The sequence below is a fragment of the Lindgomyces ingoldianus genome (genome assembly GCF_010093535.1).
Source record: "Lindgomyces ingoldianus strain ATCC 200398 unplaced genomic scaffold BDR25scaffold_46, whole genome shotgun sequence".
NCBI lineage: Eukaryota > Fungi > Ascomycota > Dothideomycetes > Pleosporales > Lindgomycetaceae > Lindgomyces > Lindgomyces ingoldianus.
Genome location: NW_022985207.1, coordinates 184,467 through 190,752, shown reverse-complemented (window position 1 = coordinate 190,752; position 6,286 = coordinate 184,467).

Here is a 6,286-nt window from a genome sequence, read left to right as displayed (position 1 = left end):
TAAAGTAAATAAAAAATTTACTTTTATACATAATTATCTTATCTCTAATAAATTACCTAATTTAGAAAAAGTCCTTTTACAGTTAGTAGCTATAGTAGAGATACTAAAAACTATAAGAGTAAAGCGTAATAAAATAAAGTACTTATTAACGTACTTCACAGGCGAGTTGCTCACACACCTAAGTTGCTTACTTTTGCTAAGACCCTACTAAACTACTCTTCCTACACTAATGTATTCCCCATAACACTACTTAGACGTGCTAAAAGAATGTTAGATACAGCTTACGCTCTAAGCTTTTAAATAAGACATAAAACTCTTAAAGAAATATGCTGTAGCTATGTGCAAGGTCTTATAAAAAATAATAAATAACTATAGCGCTAGATAACCTTTACAAGCTAATTCTATAGCTAAATTATAAAGGCTAGGTAATAAAAAGGAGCAGGTGATTATTAAGACTATACTTAAGCTATATGCGCAAGGAATTTCCCCTTAGATAGCATTTATAGCTAATATAGCTAATTCTTTGCGCGCTAAGCATAATCTAGGCTATGTTTACATAAACTAGCCTAGTATGTTTATAAAGCATTATTTAGAGCTTAAAGTAACATTTAAGCGTAAGTACAACTATAAGAGAGCCCTTTATAAGAGTCCTAGAGTAATTTAGAGCAGGTTTAGCCTTATAGAGAATATTAAAGCTAAGTATAGCATCTAGAATAATAACATGTACAACTTTAGTAAGACAGAGTTTATAATTAGCTAAATATCTTTTAACTATACTTACGCTTAAAACTTTACTTTAAGCTTTAAATAACACTTTATAAACATACTAGGCTAGTTTATGTAAACATAGCCTAGATTATGCTTAGTGCGCAAAGAATTAGCTATATTAGCTATAAATGCTATCTAAGGGGAAATTCCTTGCTTATATAGCTTAAGTATAGTCTTAACAATTACCTGCTTTTTTTTATTACCTAGCCTTTATAATTTAGCTGTTGTCCGAACGTTAATCACAGGTATATTGATCCAACTCTGTGTGGATATCACGTAAGCTTATCTCACGTGATATCTGTGCGGGCTTGGCAGGGGGCCAGTATAAAACCAGCCATCCCAACGTACTTAGGATGGCAGCCGTCACCAGAATCAATACATTGTGTTGCCTGCTCACCTCTTGGTACGCCCCTTGGGCGTACGTTCGTTCGATCGAACCCAGGTCAACCGACAGCTGTAGAATTAGCTTATAAAGGTTATCTAGTGCTATAGTTATTTATTATCTTTTATAAAACCTTACATATAGCTATAGCACATTTCTTTAAAAGTTTTATGTTTTATTTAAAAGCTTAGAGCGTAAGCTGTATCTAACATTCTTTTAGCACGTCTAAGTAGTGTTGTGGGGAATGCATTAGTGTAGGAAGAGTAGTTTAGTAGGGTCTTAGCAAAAGTAAGCAACTTAGGTGTGTGAGCAACTTGCCTGTGAAGTACGTTAGCCTTTTTAATTTAGTAGATAATTAGAGTACATGTAAATAAAAACTTTTTTAGTATAAGTAACTTAATTATCTACTACTTAAACTTATTATAGTAAAGAGATAAGCGTGTGTTATTACTTTATAAAGTAGCTTTTATAAAGTCTAACTAGCTTCTAGACAGCCTAGTAAGCGCCTTCTTTAGTAGTAGCTTTAGTGTACTAATTAAAAAAGTAGCATTTTTAAACTTTACTTATAAGTGTTAAAAGCTAATGTAGTAATTATCTAGCTAGCTTTTATAAAAGTAAGGCTTTATGTAAAGCTTTTTATTATAATTATAAAGCACTTTTTATACCTTATCTATGTAGCCTTTTATGCGCAGGTGGAGACAGTAGGCTGTATAATATGCTAGGGTATTCTTTAACTTATGTAGATACTTATAGATCTTTATATAAGCTATATTATAAGTAGCTTTTATATAGTTTTTTAAAGTATTAATGTTATTAAAGTTAATATTATTATATTAATAAAGCATATTATTAAGAGTAGTAGTAAGCTAGGTAAGCATAGGTAGAACCTTTTATTTTACTTTTTACATACTAGCTACGCCTTTACTCTCTATATAAATAGTAGCTTTTTTAAAAAGTTATAAAAAGTTATAATACTTTATAATTATTACTTAATTCTTTATACTAAAGCTATTCTCTTAGATAAAGTAACACTACTTAAAATTAAGTAGTTATAAGTATTAATAAGTGCTTTAGTGTTAGTACTTAATAAGCTTATAGTTAATATAGTTATTAAAAAGTATATAAAGCTTAAGCATATGTAAAAAATAATTATAATAAAAGTTTTATTTTATTTTTACTAGCTTAATAATTTTTAGTGTTTTTACTTTACTATTATTATCTAATTAAGTGTTGTAAGCTACTTAGCATTACTTAAAAAGCTAGTAAGCTTATAGTGTATAGATAAAGGTAATAATATTAATTAAAACACTTAAAAAGCCTACTTACTGCTACTTATTAAAAAAAGCTGCCTTATTATTTAAGTGCTTTTTTATGTTATTAAACACTTTTTAATTTTTACTAAATATAATTTATTAAGTAGTAAAATTAATTATATAGTAGGCGTAATATAGGTGTTAATAATAAGTGTTAAAGCTATATTTAATAGCTAAAGTGTTAATAGCAGCATTATTATTAGTAGCATTATTAAAAATAAAGTAGCCTAAGTTATATATAAATATTTTAAAGCTTTTAAGCATAGTGTTAATAACAGTAGTAATATTAACACTTATATGCTAGCTTATTAATAAAGGTAGGCTTAATATATAATTATAAAGCTTACTATTACTATTAAAGTAGTAGACATAAATACTTATTAACACTTATTTACTACTTATTAATGTTTAATTATTAAAGAAAATGTAGGTAGCTACTTGCGTGTTGTGTAGGTAATTAATAATAGTAAGTATATAAGACTTATACTTAGTAATTATATAAGCTTATAAAGTATTATAAGATCTCTAGAGCTCTGTTTTTACTAATAAGTTAGCTTACTGTAACATGTTATAAAAAGCTGCGCCTTTAATTATAAAAAGCGCTTAGTTATTAGCTACTACTTAATTAAGTACTAACTATAAAAAAGTTATATATAAAAAGCTTAACATAATAAGATTAGTAACACCTTATAATACTTTAAAGCCTTTATAATAAATATAGGTAAGTAAAGAGGATTACATAAAGGATGTTATTATAATATAGTAAGTAGACTTTTTACTATTTTTTATTAATGCTATGGCTAGCTTTACACTCTTTAAGATAGCGTGTAATTAATGTAGTTAATAAATTAGCTTAATAAAAGCTATTAAGTTGCCTATAAGTATAGTAGTAATAGTAAAGCTAATATAAGCGTTGTTGCTTTTAATGCTAAAAGTAATATCTATATTACTAAACCTAGCTCTTTTAACTGTGCTTTAGTGTGTAGAGTAGCTTATAATAACTTAATAAGCATAGCTAGTTAATGCTATTATAATAATAATTATTATTATTATTAATATTACTATTAGTAGTTAATTATAACTTACTGATAAAGCTTCTATTAGCGTTAAGCTCTAGTAACGCATTAGTAGCTATATTAGTAGTGCTATTTTTAAAAACAGTTTATAACACTGCGCTTTTAAGCTGCTAGCTAAAAACTTAAATAAAGTTACTATTTATGCCTTTTATGTAATTAAGCAATGCTATATTAATAAAAAGAGTGTTAGTATTAATAAAAATAAGTGTTAGTAAAGTAGGCAAGATAACATATTAAAGTTATAATAAGTTTAAATAGGCACTAAGCTTTACTAAGTAGGCAGTAAGCTTTTATGTTAGTAGAATAGAAGACGCTAAGCTCTATTAGGTAGGCAGTAAGGTACTACCTTAGTAGCTATAACTAGGATTTACTACTCTACGTACTAGAAAATACTATAACTTTTAGTAATTTTCTAGTAAAACTTATAATATTACAGCTTATTAAGTTTATTAATTAAGTTAATTAAGTAAGTAAAATTTACTTAATTAACTTAATAAATTTAGCTTCTATGCTTAACTTAATTAACTTAATAGTATTAAGTTAATTAAGTTAAGTTAACAAGTTAACTTAATTGTTGCTAAGTCTGATTGCTAGTCCTTGTGGTCGTCAAGCGGGAAGGCTCCATGCTGTAGGTATTAACTTCTGGGTTAGAGGGGGTGAGCCTTCTATGTTCTTTTCCATCCGGTAAAGATGTGGTTTGGTTACTTAGAGACTCTTTTTATTATAATCCAAGTCCCCTTCTACACAGGAGAAGTACGCATAGCTATGTAGCTATTATATACACCATTTTTCTAACCTTGACTCACCGGTAAACGACATTCAGCTAAACAAGCGAAGGGTCCGGAATTTAAAGTTCAGTAACATTGAAAACTAGACTTTAGAACAACCTGAACATTCTCTACAGTCGAGAACATTCGTATCCCCTGTCTTAGAGACTACTTGACTTCTCATCCGCCTAGATTTTGGAAGTAGAGCGAGAGCATGCGGTCGCTATAGACTGTATTTTCTCTCATTGTTGGTGTCCCGTTCTCTAATAACCCTCCTACTAATGACTGGATGGTTCAGCATAGACTATTTCATACGCTCTCTCGCACCCGGCACAACTGCCAGGAAGAAAGACTCTGACGCCAAAGAGAAGCAATCCTTCGATCCCCACAAGTGACTTAAGGGTGCGCGTCTCTTCACGGAATTGGCTGCCGACTCACTTTCTCTGTCACAAAAGCTCAGACATAGCTTCCAGAGGAAGGACAGCAGAATCTAGGGATAAAGTGGGCAAGGACAGCGACGGGTTAGCAAATCACGATTTCTTCGTACTGAGCCAGTAGTCGAGGATCTATACCAAGCAAAGAGTAACTTGTAGCGATTGGAGAGCTCTAGCGTTCCGCGGACAGAGTTGAATTATGGCGAAACACTGTCAGCCTCCATGGACTAGCAGAGTGGTAAAGAGTGGAGTTGAGCTCGGGAGGCAACTTAGAACTGTCCTTACGCCGGCATGGCCGAGGCTGAATAACATAGATTGGGACAGGGTTGGAAACTTCCCCTATGTGGAAGCAGATGGAGTGTGGCGATTTCATGCAGACGTAAGAGGTAGCCAAGCTATGGTGAACCAGTCCTAGTCTCAGTGGGGGCGGCTTAGGAGTCACACGGACAAAGCTCAACGACGGATGTTGTCGCGTCGGCGACAAACGCTAGAGCAGGATTACACAGCTTTACTCCCGAAACGTTGATTGAGTGGGCATACGTAACGGAGCTGCGGTAGTGGACTTGATAGCTTAACGGCGGCATTGTTTAGATGTAGAAACATTATAAGATTCATATGGAATGGAGGAGACCTAGGTATGATTGGGTGGAACTGACCCTCACAGATGAAGAGGATGGGGGTAAGTCATGGTTTCAGTGAAGCCTGGATTGGGCAACCTTCACGGATTGACCGAAGGGTTGTCCACAGCATGGGTTCCCGGGCGATGCTGGTAGAGGCAATTATTGCTTGTCCGAGTGAATTGCCAATTTTTTGAAGCCGGGTATATTCTGCGATCACAGGGCCGCTGAGTCTGGCAGTTGTAGCAGGAATCTTGCTCAAAATAGAACAAAAGTGACGAGTAGCTGAGGAGCCATTCTAGTAGCAAAATGAATCCCTTACAATCCATCAGAAGAGAGATGGAAGTCGGTAGTTTGGCTTCTCGCGTGTTTAATGTAGCTTATTAAGAAGTGTAGGTAACGTTCTGTGACGATTTCGTGAAGTCCCTAAGTTAACCTCTATCCCTGCGTGGCGCAAAACCCCCCATGTCATAAATATAAAGGGTACTTTAACTTCAAGTGACTATAACTCTGCGTACACGTTGATATTCATGATAATTTGTTACAAGTCATGTGATGTGGCTGCTTTAACACATTTAGAACCCCTCCCACGAAAACATTACGTTCGCATTGCCCCCTTTGCGCCTGATGCGTAGAGAGCCTCGTTTTAGTGAGGACCTTTCTGGACCATACCCTCCCCAATGCTACGTGCCTCGGTTCGCACCCGGACCTACCTTCGGGTAGACACTCCTCACGGGACTATTTTGTGACCTGCCCTCTCGTGGTCTCTAGTCACGTCCTGCCCAACATATATCGCTATTCGAATCCTAGGTTAATCCCCTAAGGATTCGTCTTCGATATATCCTGTACTCCCCTCCCTCTCTGGGTATTGCTCCCTACCTGCAAAGTGCCTCAAGGTACCTGTGGCTGATCAAAGGTTCTGCATTCGG